This window comes from Syzygium oleosum, unplaced genomic scaffold, assembly GCF_021117445.2.
Source record: "Syzygium oleosum isolate NSW1041296 unplaced genomic scaffold, Sole_v2.1 Sole_v2.04, whole genome shotgun sequence".
NCBI lineage: Eukaryota > Viridiplantae > Streptophyta > Magnoliopsida > Myrtales > Myrtaceae > Syzygium > Syzygium oleosum.
Window position 1 is genome coordinate 11,063,010 of NW_026607488.1, and position 16,870 is coordinate 11,079,879.

Genomic DNA, 16,870 nt, shown 5'->3' on the forward strand with positions numbered 1-16,870 from the left:
GTCGTCACCAAAGGTAAGGCGGGGCCCCGAAACAGGTCGAAAGTTCCCCTTTTTGGTTGTGCACGCCAGGTGTTCGACGAAATGCCTCATTGAGGCCGAATTTATTTTGGTCGCTTGCCGGCGAGTGAGTGGTCGGACGGTGATCTAGGTGGATAAGAAGGCCTGGTGGTGGTCCCCAGAGGCCGGATTTAGGTTGGAGCAGGCCTGCGTCAGCCGGCGAGAGGTCAATTTTGTCTCCACCGGCATCCCCGCATGCCTATGCACGCGGGAATCAATCCGACCTGAATCAACCGACTCGACCCGGGTCAGCGCCTTGGGTAGGATCCGTTGACCTGGGTCGGTTCTGACCGACCCGAATCAACCGACCCGACGCAGGTCAACGCCTTGGGTAGGATCCGTTGACCCGGGTCGGTTCTGATCGATTCGGATCCGCTGACCCGACCCGGTTTTAATATTATTTTTATTAAAAAATATTTTTTATAAAAATTAAAATAAAAAAATATTTAAAAAAAAATTTCGAATTTTTTTCATTTTCTTTTTAAAATTAGGATATAATTTAGATATAGTATTATCTAATATTTTTCTAAATTATATGATATATCTGAATGTTTTAAATTGTTGTTGTATTGTTATTATGCATGTTGTTTTTAATTAGAATATAATTGCCTAAATTGTTATGTTTTGAATGTTGTCACCTTAGTTAGGTTTAGAACTCTAAGCTGCATATCTATCTTGACTACTAATCATTTATGATTATGCACTCGCTTGATCACCTCACATTTTATGAGAAAGGTCCTAAAATCAATCCAAATTGTTTGACAAATATTTTTAGAAATGAATAGGGTAAAAAGGTACCGAAAAGGCACTAGTTATTCAACTAGTGTAATCAAGTTTCCGAACTCACTTAATCTCTGGTTCGTAGGAGTAGGGTGATTCTCCCATCACCTTACTTGGGTTTCTAATCGACCCACCCCAAACTGATTAGTGGCGACTCCTTGATAAAAACCACTTGCAAGTTAAAAACCTAAATCCTAAGTCGCGATATGGTATAGGCTTAGGAGAGCCCGAGTTAAGTCCCAGACCTAGGCTTAGCGCGTACCAGGCGACCCTTCTTTTATCTTAAAAAAGCCGGAGGTCGATCGCGACAGCTTGGCGACTCCGCTGGAGACTAATTTTTCTTGAGTGGACTTAAGCCAAAAAAATTTATCCTGTTCAAAAACACTTTTTGTTTTGCAGCGAGGATTCCAGGTATGACCCTGATAGTAAGGTGTTAAATGTTCTTGCAGTTTTGAATTGATTATTTATGAATTGTTGTGCATGCTTTAATGATTCAGCACTACACTGTTGCACACATAACCATGCCGCTGGACCTGGGCCGTGATAAGGTACTTTAGGATAGTGTTAACAAAGATACGACCTCGAACGCGAGCCCGCGATGTAGAGGTTGCCTTTCTTTTCCCGAAATTTATATCTAAATGTCGTAAAGATCTATCTTTAGCCATTATTCACGTGACTATAAGATATTCTTTTTGACTTGGCCGAGGTTAAAAGGACTTGACACCAACGCGAGACTGCAACGGTCAGGCACCCTTTTAGCTTCACTTTGTTGAACCAGTCTAAATAGAAATCGAACCTCACTCTTCATGTGCATATTGTTGTGATTGCCATGGTTCAAGGAAAGGTATATATTCTATCCCTTCTTATTTTATTATGCAACGCACTTATTCCTTTAATTTGTGACTGTTAGGTTACCCGTTGATTTCATTCTATATACGATGTGAAGAGCTGATGTCCAATTCGTCCCCACTCCTAAGATAAAGCTTCTGGCGTGGTGGGGCCGGCTAGATTAAAACGGCCAACAATATGTCAAAGCAAGAATTGGTCGCCTACTTTCACTGCTCAAGATCAATGTCCATTCTAGCATGATGCAGGCATTGGCACATTTTTAGTGCCCTCAGACATCCACTTTCGTATTTGGTAAATTTGAAATGACCTCGACTTTGGAAGAATATAGTGTTTGCCATTGGAATACCTTTGGGATATGAACTCATCAAACTACTTTTGGGCATATCTCCTATACCCGAATTGTCCCAATTTTTACGAGTTGAGATCAATGTCGTAAAAAGGGTCGTTAAAGCTCATTGTAATTCATGCCCCTTATTTTTCTTAAACGAATGCTTTGAAAATCAACTCATGATTAAAAAAAATACAATCTTTCTCCTAGCTTTTATCGGGTTTGTCATTTTTCCTCATCGCAAAAATTCTATAAACCCCTCAATTGCGTATGTTGCTAAACAAATTTGCACTGCCATGGGTTATATTAATTTGGTATTGGCAGAAACATTCTTGTCCCTTAACCGTTTTAAACAAAATGAGGAGAAGGTCATGCGGGCCGCCTCGGAAATTTTGCAAATTTGGTTTTTGTCTCACTTGAGAGGATTCGGGCACTTTATGTAGCTTTTTGAAATTGATGACTTTATGCATCCGATACAAAGATTTGAGATCTTAAAAAATAATTCCCCTAATAAGGATTACTCTTGTTGGATAAACTTTTTAAAAAACCCCGATCCCAAAGCATTCTTATGGCATGCTAAATGGTTCCATGAGGGTCGGGCTCCTTATGCTCACAGATTTCACAACCCTGTTCCATTGCTCGGTTTATCTGGTGCCACTTCTTACTACCCCTACCGGGTAGCCCGCCAGTACAGGGCCCTTCAGGAGATCTCACCGCCTCTCAAGACGGACCTGTTTCGAGTCCGATTCACTCGCTCGAACTATAACTACATCAGCGAGATTCATGCCATCCAGAGTGCATGGGTCGAGTGTCAGCTTGAGAATGTACTTGTACCCAGGAGACTGAAAGGGTAAGAAAAAGTCCACCATGCCTCTCTATTCTACATTCTCCATCATCAAATCCCAGCAGCTTTACAGTCAAAGATCCCAGATATGGTTGACAAGCCCAATCCCCAAGCACGGATCAATCATCTTGAAAAGACTATGGGGACAAGTGATACGCTTATCGCGTAGCTTGTCCGTGAAAATAAGTGACTCCGAGAGATTGTGGCTTCCCCATCATATATAGAATGAGTGTCTGAGAAAGGCCCCCTTATTGTTAAAAGCCCATGCCTTTTATAATTTCCTAGTATTTATGTTTAGGAGTTTATGTTTTCTAGTTTTAAATGTTTAGGGATTGTACTGATGTTAATATAAGTTGGACCACTTTTTGATATGTAAATAAAAGAAATTACGCTCTAAAGATACTATCATGGCCTTAGCCTAGTGGTATCCGGGGAATGAAAGGTCCGAGGCGACCGGGGTTTGAACCCCAGGGTTGCCGTTGTAATGAATATGTAAATAACAACTTTTTTTGCTTCTCTTATTTTTTGCAAATAAAGAAAATACGTACAAAACTAGACTAAGTCATGAACTGATTCTTTATGAGATCTTATACTCATTTATTTTAACGTCTTCACAGGTAGTTACAAATTAAATGGCCGAGGAAAACATGCCGATCCGTCTCAATAACAAGGAAAACGAAATGAAAATGGTTTTCAATGTACTTGAAAATCTCACCAAACAGGTAGAATCTATCAATGGCAAGCTCATGCCCAACCCTGCATCAATTGAGGTGATGTTACCACCACCGCCTACTGGAAAATAGAAAGCCTCCGCCAGCGACAGCAAAATGCCCCTGCTAAAGGACGATACGCTTCCACTTGCCATCAAGAAGACTGAACTTGTAAGCGCGCCTATGACAGAGCATGACAAGCGCCTTGCAAAGGTCGAGGAGATGTTGAAACAATTGCAAGGCCAGCAACATGCTATCCCACTTGACTTATCCGTGTACAAAAGGGTCAAGGTGCTAGAAAAATTTAAAATGCCAAAATTCGAAAAATATAATGGCACTTCATGCCTCAAGCACCACTTGCACATCTATCATGTGCGGATGACCCAATATGTCGATAATGAGCTCCTCATGATCCAGACCTTTCAAGCAAGCTTGACAGGGCCAGCTTTGACATGTTATATGTCGAAAGATGTGGATGCCTTCAAATCCTGGGATGATATCGCGAACGCATTCCTCAAATAATATCAATTCAACCTCGACGTCACATTTTTTCGTGACGACCTCGAACGCACTAAGAAGAAGAAAAGTGAATCATTCAAAGAATATGCCACCAGATGGAGGAACTTAGCCGCCCAGGTCACCCCAGAACTTACTGACCATGAACAAATGAAGTTGCTCATTAAATCTCTCCCATATGAATATAGACACCGCCTAGTTGGTGCCACTGCTGAGTCTCTTAATTGGCTTGTTTCAGTAGGCAAACGAATTGAGATGGGATTGCACGACGGGTAATTCATGGATCCCACCTCCACAAGCAATAGACTTAGCACGAGGAAAGAGAAAGAACCCCTGATAGACGGGAACATTGCATACACCCAACCATTCGTCCTCCCCCGACAGTTCAGCTGAGATGTGAATAGCAACCGGCCATAACCCGCCAGCCCCTAAAGCGATATAAGAAAAGGCAGTTCACTCCACCACCAGGATCCTTTTCTCAGGTCATGGCCATACTTCGTAAAAAAAATTTGCTCTCCACTGAGCCTAAACGGCCCAACTCAGAGAGCTTCTCGAGCTACGATCCATCTAAAAAATGCGACTATCACATGGGCGAGATAGGACATTCGACGGATGACTGTTATACCCTCAAGCACTGAGTACAAACTTGCTGGACACCAAGGCCTTCTCGTTTCAAACGTCCAAGCCAAATGTCCAGAATAACCCGCTACCAGAGCATGAGAACAAAATTAATGCCATATTCAGTTTCGACGCTGGTCGAATCGAGAATGTAAGGGTATACACCACTAACGTTTATAGCGGTATGGTGAAAATAGAATACTATCCCGCATATGAGGTACTATCCCTGGCCTTGATGAAGGAAAGAGTTGCTAAGATGGCGCAAGCAGGTTTGATTGTGTATGCCGACCATACCAGCATAGTGGCCACCATCTCCTAGGTTATCATTGACTGGGATGAAGAACTCTCAGCATTGAATGCCGTAACAAGTGAATCCATCCCCACACTTGTGAACGAGCCTTTGACTAACAACCCAGACGAGGAGGAGGAACTGACGATTGAAGTACCCCTAACCGAGGAGCACATAGTGATCGAGATACCTCAGCCTTATCAGTACGAAAATGACAAGGCAGTCCCATAGTCCTACAAAATGGACGTTGACCTAGTTATGAGGTCAGGACGAACGTATGCCCAAGCTGATGCGCAGCCTTCAAAGCCTATCACCGACGAAGAAGCCAAAGAATTCCTGGCCATTATCAAAGCCAGTGAATATAACGTGGTGGATCAACTACGCAAGTTGCCTGCCCAGATTTCATTGCTAGAATTACTTCAAACATCCGCGAAGGATTAGAAATCTCTTATGAAAATGCTCAGTGAAGTAAACGTCCCTGAAAAGATTGAGCATGACAAGTTAGACGAATTTGTAAGTTCCATCCTATTGAAGGACCAAATAGCGTTCTCGGACGATGAATTTCCTATTGAGGGTAAAGGGCATACCAAGGGTCTCTACATCTCTGTTAAATGTAGGAACTCCCATGTGGCTTAAGTCCTGATCGACAATGGGTCTACTTTGATTATTTGCCTGTTGACAACCTTGCGCCGTATCAATATAGACCCGTCTAAGCTCCGTGCCTCCAAAACATCCATCTGAGCATTTGACGAGATGTAGAAAGACACCGTCGGTGAGATCGACCTTGATGTCCATATTAGCCCAATCGTATTCAGCATCCTGTTCCAGGTAATGGACATCCCTACTGTATTTAGCTTTCTGTTGGGTCGTCCTTGGATTCACTCCGCTGGAGCTGTGCCTTCAAGCCTTCACCAAAGCGTGAAGTTTATAGTCAAAGGGAAACTAGTCACAGTCCTCAGTGAAGAAGACCACCGAATCTATTAGGAAACTACCATCCCGTATGTCGAGCCAAATAGCAAGGTGAAATCAAGTTATTAGTCTATCGAGCTCGTGTCAACCATGCACGGATATCGAGGAACTTCTTCTCCTGTCACCGATATGTCAAAAGCCACAATCATGGTAGGAAATGGCTTTACCCTAGGTGAGGACTCGGCAGAGGAGGCCAGGGCATCCAAGAGCCTATCCAGGCCGCCAGGAATCACTGTACCTTTGGTCGAGGATATTACGGAAGAAACCCACAAGTCAAGAAGGGGCACAGAATGGGCCAAGCTAACTTGCGGGGTTCCCCATATTCGAGAAACTTTCTCACCGCCTGCCAGATTATTGCAAGATGAAGAAATTTGTCTCAACTTCTCAGGACAATCAAACGATAGGTTCAAACATCTTGCTGAATGCTCAAGTCGCCCGAGCTCCTCGACGCTTCCTGTAAATGTTGCCATCGATCGACGTGAAAACCTAGAGGAGCTAGTAATTATGAAAGAAGGTGGGCAGGAGGACGCCCTAGATGGCGTGATTACCCTATTTGACGATATCTTTGTAGGTGCCATTCACAAAGACTCGACCCTAGAGACGAGTAGATACCCAATTGATTAGTTTGCAGGTCTGCACCATCAGATAGACGAACTGCGAAATTTGCTCATATCCTTGATGGATATCACTGCCTAAATCCCTAACATATCGCTGCCGCTTCCCAATCAAGAAGAGGTGACCTAGGTGAATGATCCCGAAGAGAGCCCACCATCGAGAGTCTTTCTCGACATGACATGGCAGGATATCTGACTCTTACAAGGGCAGGGCGACGTACGATAATACTCACCGCTCCTCAAATCCATGAACGTGATATTCCCTGTCCTTTTGCAAAATAGGCCAATCACAAGGAAGCCAAGACATGGTACTCCCGAGTATTTCATCAATTATGATCCCACCCTGTCTTGTGACTATCACTCAAGAGAAATTGGGCACTCGCTGGACGATTGTGATGCCCTGAAAAATAGAATGCAAGACCTACTAGACGCTGGGACATTCACTTTTCGTGCCCCATGGCTGTGTCATGGCAGGAATGACCTCCTAATGATACCTAGCATTCGTACCGCTATCCCTGAACTCTCTGATAGGGTACAAAAGGGGAAGACGATCATGGATACCTTGGGCGAGCCCAGTGGTAGGTTTGATTATTACGTCGACTACCAGATGCCCTCAAACTTTTATGAGGAACAGCAAAATAGCATTGCAGATGGATGAGCTGGTGTGGATTGGCTGACAGCAGTGAAGAGAGAAGACGATGAGCTGGACTCCTAGAACGATACTTTCGAAAAAAAATTTGTCGGCGCGATAAACGAAAGACTGGTAGAGGGAATGGGCGTAAGCCCGCTTGAGTAGAATTCCTCTCACCTTTTTGCATGAATCCCTGGAAAATGGGCTATCCTTGTATTTTATTTTTGTCGTCATTTCTGCTGGAAAAAATGTCTTTTTGAACTCTCCATCTCCTGAGGTTGTAAATCCATGTGTTGTAAATAAATAATGTTTTGAAGGCATGAGGTAGTATCCCAAACCAGCTCGTTGATGATATCCAGCCACGCAAAGGAAAGTATTTTGAGGCCCAGGCTACCTCATGCTTCCTTGTTTCTAAGCTTTTCACCAAAAAAATCAAAGGCATTTCACCATTTCTTCCAAAAATGTTTTAAGAGAAAGAACAATGAAAAAATCTATATGCTCATAACCACATTTGTTTTTCTAATCAATCTACCCTGTGTTCCAGGCATAATCTCGTGACTTGCGAGGGAGTTAGTACGGTCTAGCCATATGCCGTAGATGCCGACAGCCGCGATTCTGACGATTCAAGTGATGACCCCACTAAAATCCAAAGAAATTGGGAGCAATATGAACAAATCAAGCCCCTTACAACCAAAGACACTGTTGCCATCAATTTGGGTGGTACTGAAGATCCAAAAGAAGTAAAGATCGGGGCCAACCTTCCCGAAGAGAAAGCTACATGTCTGATCGCTCTCCTCAAAGATTATTAAGACGTCTTCACATGGTCTTATTCTGATATGCCAGGTCTAGACCCTTGGATTGTCGAGCACAGTTTGCCTACCAATCCCGATATGCCTCCTAAGAAGCAAAGGTTATGAAAGACCAAACCCGAGCTGTCGAAAAAAAATCGAAGAAGAAGTGATGAAGCTCTTGAAAGTAGGGTTCATCGAGGTTTCGCAATACCCTGATTGGGTAGCAAACATCATGCCGGTGAAGAAGAAAGATGGTTAAATTCGAGTTTGTGTTGATTATCGCGACTTGAATAAGGCCAGTCCAAAGGACGACTTTTCGCTCCCCCACATAGATATCCTTGTGGATAGCACTGCTGGATTCGAATTATTTTCCTTCATAGATGGGTTCTCCAGATACAATCAAATAAGGATGAACGATGAAGACAAGAAGAAGATGGCGTTCATCACTCCATGGGAGACCTTTCATTACAAGGTTATGCCTTTTGGTTTGAAGAATGCCGGGGCAACGTATCAATGTGCTATGGTCACTCTTTTCCATGACATGATGCACAAAGAAATTGAAGTCTATGTCGATGACAGGATTGCCAAGACCAAACGCGGAGAAGACCATGTTGAAGCCCTGAAGAAGCTATTTAGCAGGCTACGTGAGTTCAAATTATGCCTGAACCCTGCAAAGTGCGTGTTCGGGGCAACCTCTGGTAAGTTACTCGGATTCATCGTGAGTAGCAAAGGGATTGAGGTCGACTCCTCAAAAGTCAAAGCAATATGTGAACTGCAGCCCCCATCCACAGTGAGGGAGGTCAGAAGCCTGTTGGGAGGTTAAACTACATCGCACGGTTCATCTCTCAACTCTCTGAAACTGCACAACCTTTCTTCAAACTTATCAGGAAAGACGCTCAGATCAGTTGGGATGAGGACTGTCGGGAAGCGTTTGAAAAACTAAAACAGTATTTGATGAATCCCCCGGTACTAGTTCCGTCAGTCCTAGGATATCCTCTAACTCTCTATCTCACGACCCACAGTGAATCGTTAGGAGCACTGTTGGCCCAGAGCAACCCCTGCGAAGGAAAAGAACATGACATCTATTATTTGAGTAAGAAATTCACCATTTTGGAACAGAATTATTTCAAATAAAAAAAGACGTGTGTTGCATTGGTGTGGGTGTTGCATAGGCTCCGGCAATACCACCAGACGTTTTTCGTAACTGAAAACGATCACATCCGGTATTTGCTTAACCGGCCAACATTGATGGGAAAATTAGCCAAATGGAAGATTCTAATTTCGGAATTCGACATCCAAACATCACCGCAGAAATCAGTGAAAGGTTGAGTTATCGATGATATGCTAGTTGAATGCCTAGGGAGACACATGAAGATGATCTCCTAGATGATCGCATTTTATCAGCTGAAGAGCATACGTGGACCATGTTCTTTGATGGAGTAGTAAACATGTCTGGCTCTGGCACCGAGGCAGTCTTGATATCCCCATATGGGCAGCATTATCCTCTAGCCGCGAAATTGGTGTTTCCTTGCACCAACAATATAGCCGAGTATAAAGCGTGTATTCTCGATCTACAAGCGGTAATTAATATGAAAATAACCAAATTACAAATGTTTGGTGATTTTACCTTAATCATCGTCCAGACTGTGGGTGAATGGAAGACTAGGGATGCTAAGCTAGTACCCTATCATGACTATTTAGAAGAATTGATGACAAAATTCAATGAGATCTCGTTTAACTACCTATCTAGATCTCATAACCAATTCGCCGATGCACTGGCTACGCTATCATCCATGTTGCAGGTCACTAATGGTTTGGAAATAGAACCTCTAAAGATTGAAGTCCTGACCAGACCGGCCCATTGCATGGTCGTGACCGAGGAACCCGATGGTAAACCATGGTATTACGATATCATGAACTACATCAAAGAGCAGTAGTTCCCTGAAGGAATTACCCCTACAGACAGAAGGTATATAATGACGATGGTGACGAAGTTCTTTGTCAGTGGTGAGAACTTGTACAATAGGTCCTATGATTCTATTTTGCTGAGATGCGTGGACGCGACTGAAGCAACGCAAATTATGCAAGAATTGCATGAAGGAGTATGCGGTCCACACATGAATGAATACATGTTGGCTAGGAAAATAACAAGATTAGGTTTTTGTTGGCTTCCCCTAAAAATCGATTGCATTCGACATGTTCAAAATTGTCACCGTTGTCAAATTCACGGAGACAAGATAATTGCCCCTCCAATTGAATTACATCAGTTGTCTGAGTCATGGTCGTTTTCAATGTGGGGCATCGATGTTATCGGCCCAATCAATATGAAGACATCAAATGGACATCGCTTCATCATGATCGCGATTGATTATTTTTTCAAGTGGATCGAAGCCACATCATATACTAGCGTCACTGCTAGAAACGTAGCAAAATTCACCAAATGAGATATAATCGCCCGTTACGGTGTCCCTGAAGCCATTATTACAAATAATGGGATGAATCTAAATAACAAGTTTATTGATGATTTATTCAGTAAATTCAAAATCCGTCATCTGAATTCATCTCCTTACCGTCCCAAAATGAACGGAGCCGTTGAGGCAGCCAACAAAAACATCAAGAAGATCTTAGCTAAAACTGCCGAGAACTACCGAAATTGGCATGAAAGATTGCCTTTTGCATTAATGGCATATCGAACATCAATTTGGACATCTACCGGGGCAACCCCTTTTTCCTTGGTGTATGGTATGAAAGCGGTCCTGCCTGTTGAGGTAGAAATCCCCTCACTGCGGGTATTGTCCCAAGTAAAACTGGCTGATGCAGAGTAGAAGCAGTAAAGACTAGAGCAGTTGAATATGATCGACGAAAAGCGGCTGAAGGCTCTTTGTCATAGTCAATGCTATCAACAGAGGGTAGCCAGGTCATTCAATCGAAAGGTACGCCCAAGACACTTTGAAGGAGGCGATCTTGTCCTAGGGAAGGTACTACCATTACCCCTCGAGCTTGGAGGTAAGTTCGTTCCAAACTACAAAGGTCCCTATGTCGTGAAAAAAGCACTCCCGGGAGAGGCTTTGATTCTGACTGAGATGGATAGACGTCAATTCTCTAACCCGGTCAACTCTGATGCTGTGAAGAAGTACTACCTTTGAAATAACTTCTATATTCCTATTGATAACAAGGGAATTGACAGAAAAGTTATTGATGAGGATACCCCTAATGATAAGTTTAACTAGAAAGGACTTTGCATATGACAAAATGGCATCGATGTTGATCGTGACAACTATGCGAGCCTCGACAGTAGTCACGCCCATATCTGTCAAAGACATTTAAAGAAGAAATTAGCTTTGCTGTGAAGATTCCCATGCAAGCAATTACACATGCCCTGTGTAGTCAGGAATCAGAGGATTTCTGAGAAGCTCCTCAACGTGTTGGGACCGCATTTACATAGCATGCGTCGAGGATAGGACCACTTATTTGGGAGCACTCTTAATTATAGAGGATTTCATTCGAGCTCCTAGACCAACCATGAGATGAGAAAAGACTCTACTAGCTTTGAAGACAAAAGGGAGACACGAGGGGTAGTTTGGTATCGTTCTCAATTTACCCTCGATCATTTTATTCCTAACATAAGCTCATGTTATTGACAACAGGAATTATCGACATCCGAGAAAAGCTCAAGAAGTCATTAGCTTAATCTCAAATGAAAGGAGTCACAAAGGGTAATATTGTATCATTCTCAATTCCTATCTCTTAAAGAACCGTTCATTAACACGATCTTTCTTATTACCTTGTAGGTTTGCCTCGCCACTGCAGCACATCTAAGTATCTCTTTTTCTAAACTCTTTTCATGAGAGTAGAAAAAAACAAAGAAAGAGAAAACATTTAAAGCAAATGTACGCTTAATCCTCCCCCAAGTGCATCGCATGTCTTTTGAAAAGGAATTTTGCATAGTAATTTTACCTGTTTAATTCACCAATTTCATGTGAAAATTTTGACAATTCGACAAATGGTGTCGAACTGCTCGGGTATGCTGAACGAGATATATCGGGATGACGAAAGGCGATCCTTAGTCCATTCACATCCCCATGTACTGATCCCTGGCGAGACGAGTGAAAAGATTCTATGTTTGCAAGGTAAAAGAGACTTCTCGCATAAGGTACGGTAGCCAAAATGATGAAAGGCAGTTCATTTCTCTGCCCCTTACATTACCACTGATCCTTTACTTAGCCATTTTGAGCCCATACACTTGGAGATTCCTTTCAAATTACCCCTGTCAAGAATCACCCCACGCTGAGGCAACTGGAAGTAAGTTGGCATCGTAAGGTCAAAAAAAATAGAAATTTTCTTGCTCTCACTTACATCAATCTTTGAGTGTTATTATTGCAGAGGAACTCTCACAATGATTTAAGTGCCTTAGGGTGATGAAGAGCAATTCTTCTTTTATCCCACATACTTATATCCCTTGCTAGCCTAATTGAGTTGGCGATTTCATTTTGTACAAACCCAGTTGGTGATTATCCCCATGCTGGGGCAAGGCGAAGATCATCACAGTTCAAACATCATAGTCCAAAGTGCCAACTGAAGTTGAAGACCCCAAGAGCCTAATAACATTGTTTTGTTCAAACATATCTAGGTTAGTTCCTGACAACGTCAAAACAACAGCAAAAAAATGAATTAATGAAAATTAAGGGCATAAAAAAGCAATGCACCTAGTAAAAGCAAGGCCAACGCCCATAATTGAAATAAAAAAAAAATGCTGAGAACTAAGGGCATAAAAAAGCAGCGTGTCTGGTAAAAGCAAGGCCAATGCCATAGACGAAAAGCGATCAACAAGTGAATTTCGACTGTAAAGGAATTTGTATCCCCAAGTGAATTTGCAACTGTCGAACATAAGTCCAAGAAGCCAAAGCGTGACACTACCCCAGAGAGTTTTCCAAGACGATCCTAACGGTGGAGAAGAAGATTGGTGACAATACCAAGATGATCACCAACTCTTACCCTTACACATATTTTTTAGCCTAATGATCCTTTCGTTTCTCAACCTATGAACCAAGCCTATGTTACGTCCCTCATGAAGTCTCTTCTTACTAGGGCACTTGAATTAACATGGGATTTCAAATGTTTATAAACATCACTCGAGGAAGTGCGAGCAAGACTACTCCTATCTCATTTTGCAGGGTTCTTGACTTGTAAACTCGGATATGATTACGGAGTATTTTCTTTCATGGCCTTGACTCGGACAGTCTCCTTTGTTAAGCCATTGATCAGGCTTGCATTATGATCTTGGCAAAGACCTCTTAGATTGGTAAGATCGTACCGCTTGCGAGAAAACTCAAACCCTTGTTGATGTGGCGATGGTCAAATGAGTGTTTTCAATATTCCTACATTAATGGTTGGGACAAAACAACCCCTTTCAATGAGAGTGAGTGAAAAGTCCTTTCTAACTGAAGGTCCCTTATTCAACATCTTGAGAAATCCACCCCACGAGCGAAAGTTGTCTTAATTGATAACTACCCCTAGTGGATATTTGGTGATGCAAACATGGAAAAACCATCATGCATGAGCTTTAACTGAGTTATCTATAGCTCCAGTGAGCTTTGAAATGCGCATTTTGGAATAGCCTAACTTGTCTATATCCTTGATGAATGCATGCATATTTGCTCTAATCATCTCTAACAGATAAAATATCCTTAAAGACTCAAAGAGCACCAGACGTCTGGATTGTCTCCAAAAATGTCCCAAAAACTCTCGAATATTCTCCTAAGTGGAGCTGACACGGTACGCTTTTGCATACTGGAGTCCTTTTCAAGACCTACTGACAAGGAACCAACATGTACTCATTGCCCTGTGGTGCTCTCGAAGAATAGTTTCGGGGACTAAGCAGGCACTTCAATCGCCCTGCGGTGAATCCGAACAAAAAGATTCAGGTACTTAGTAGGCACTTCAATCGCCCTGCGGTGCACCCGAACAAAAAGATTCAGGTACTAAGCAGGCATTTCAATCACCCTGTGGTGCGTCCGAAGAAAAGTTCGGATACTAAACAGGCATTTCAATCGCCCTGTGGTGCGTTAGAATAAAAGTTCGGATACTAAACAAGCACTTTCAATCGCCCTGCGGTGCACCTGAACAAAAAGATTTAGGTACTAAGTAGGCACTTCAATCGCCATGTGGTGCGTCCGAAGAAAAGTTCGGATACTAAATAGGCATTTCAATCGCCCTGTGGTGCATCCGTATAAAGTTCAAATATTAAACAAGCACTTTCAATCGCCCTGCGGTGCACCCGAACAAAAAGATTTAGGTACTAAGCAGGTACTTCAATCACCCTGTGGTACGTCCAAAGAAAAGTTCGAATATTAAATAGGCATTTCAATCACCCTGTGGCGTGTCCAAATAAAAGTTCGGATACTAAACAGGCACCTTCAATCACCTTGCGGTGCACCTGAATAAAAAGATTCAGGTACTAAGCAGGCACTTTTATCGCTCTGTGATGCGTCCGAAGAAAAGTTCAGATACTAAATAGGCACTTTAATCGCCCTATTGTGCGCCCGAAGAAAGGTTCGAGTATTGAGCAGGCAAAATCAAACATTTGGGTCAATTCCCTTTGTTCACCAAGCCATTAGACGCTTTGGACCAGACCATACGTTTATCGGTCAAGTCTTTTCAAGTACCTCAAGCAGGAGGCAGGTGCTCTGTTAAGCAATCACCGAACATAGGATTGCCCCCTTCTGTTCACATCAATCCTTTTCAGGTACCTCTAACAAGGTAAAGGTACTTTGATAAAACAAAACCCCGTCAAGGCGACCGAAGATAGGTTCAGGTCCTAGACAAATGAAATCCTATCAAGGCGACCGAAAATAGGTTCGGGTCCTAGACAAATAAAATCCAGTCGAGGCGACCGAAGATAGGTTTGGATCCTCGACACACAATATCAACTATCTGAAATTACTCTACCCTTTAGCAAGGTAAGTAGCCCCAGGTATGTTTTTATTTGCTTTAGCATGCATCATATTATCGCATCATAAAAAATGAGACCCATGGTCCCGCAAAAAATAGCATTCATTGAACATGCACGAGCCAAATTTATGTGTCATTTTATCTTTGAACGCAATCTCTGCGAGCTCAACCTCTGCGAGCTCACCTTTAAAGAGGGGTAGCTATTGACACCTATTTTTAATTGCCAAATTAAATTAATTATGCAAAAATTAGGAATTAAATTTTAGTTCCTGAAACAAAAAATATTTTCATCCAATTGCATTGTGTCTAGACATTGTGCATGATAATGGTAATTGCACTAATTAGAGTTTTTAAACAAATTTTTTTAAAAAAATAATAATACAAAAAATGGATTGGGCCGGGTCATGGCCGGGTCAACCCGGCCCTTTCTTTTTTTCCCCCGCACGGGTCCAGCCCGCCCTACTCTTTCTTCTTTTCCTCCGCACGAGCTGGCCCGACCCAGTTCCCTCTTCTTCCTCTCTCCCCCCTGCACGGCCCTTCTCCTTCTCTCCTCTGCTTTCCCCTGTTTTCCACCGTCCAAACAACAGACAATGGAGCGGCTGCTTCCTGTCCATTCTAATAGAATATGGATAGGGAAGCACGCCAACGGGACTGGCATTGATGGCCAGTCCCGGCCTCCTCTCCCTCTTCTTCCTCTCTTCTTCTTTGGCACCAGGACAGCCCCCTACACCGGCCTAAATGGCCACAAAAGTCTTGAGCAGGCCTAGGCCGGTGCAGGACATTAATGGAGAATATGAGAGCAGCGAGAGTGGCACGGCATTGGCTTTATAAGCCGGAGAGAGAGACGGGACGGTCCCCTTCGAACAAAAAAACAGAGAAAGAGAGAAAGAGAAGAAGAGAGAGGGTTTGAGAGAGAGAGAGAGAGAGAGAGAGAGAGAGAGAGAGAGAGAGAGAGAGAGAGAGAGAGGGAGTATACCGAGGGCTCACAGGTCGCAAGAAGGGAGCCAGTAGCCTCATCGTCGCCCCAAGATAAGCCGAAGACCCCCCAGACGCGCCGCCGACCGGTGAGCCTCCCCGGCTCCTTACTACCCTTGTTCTGCCTTGTTTTTGTGTGTGGTTTGGCTGGGACTCGCGATGGCCATTTCGTGCGAATCCTGGCCCATACTGTCATTCCCTGCAGCCCGTATGTCATCATCAAAGGTAAAGATAGGTCGCCGGAGGACGGCGGGCCCCCGAAACAGGTCGAAAGTTCCCCTTTTTGGTTGTGCACGCCAGGTGTTCGACGAAATGCCTCACTGAGGCTGAATTTATTTTGGTCGCCGGTCGGTGAGTGAGTGGTCGGACGGCGATCTAAGTGGATGACGAGGCCCGGTGGCGGTCCCCAGAAGCCGGATTTAGGCCTGCACCGGTCGGCGAGAGGCCAATTTTGTCTCCGCCGACATCCCCGCATGCCTGTCCACACAGGAATCAACCCGACCTGGATCAACCGACCTGACCTGAGTCAGTACCTTGGGTCAAATCCGTTGACCCGGGTCGGTTCTGACCGACCCGAATCAACCGACTCGACCCAGGTCAAGGCCTTGGGTCAGATCTGTTGACCCAGGTCGGTTCTGACCGACCCAGATCTGCCGACCCGACCCGGTTTGAATATTATATTTATTATTTTATTAAAAAATATTTTTTTATAAAAAAATTTCGATTTTTTCATTTTTTTAAAATTATGATATAATTTAGATATAGTATTGTCTAATATTTTTTTCTAAATTTTGTGATATATGTGAATGTTTTAAATTGTTGTTGTATTATTATTATGCATGTTGTTTTTAATTAGAATATAATTACATAAATTGTTATGTTTTGAATGTTGTCACCTTAGTTAGGTTTAGAACCCTAAGCTGCATATCTATCTTAACTACTAAACGT

General features: G+C 43.1%; 1 protein-coding gene across 1 annotated transcript in view; it reads left to right on the plus strand.

The window, feature by feature from the left end:
* Positions 1-16,870, plus strand: part of LOC115661441 (protein DETOXIFICATION 16-like) — a 42,870-nt gene that overhangs the window by 4,448 nt on the left and 21,552 nt on the right. The window lies entirely within an intron of this gene.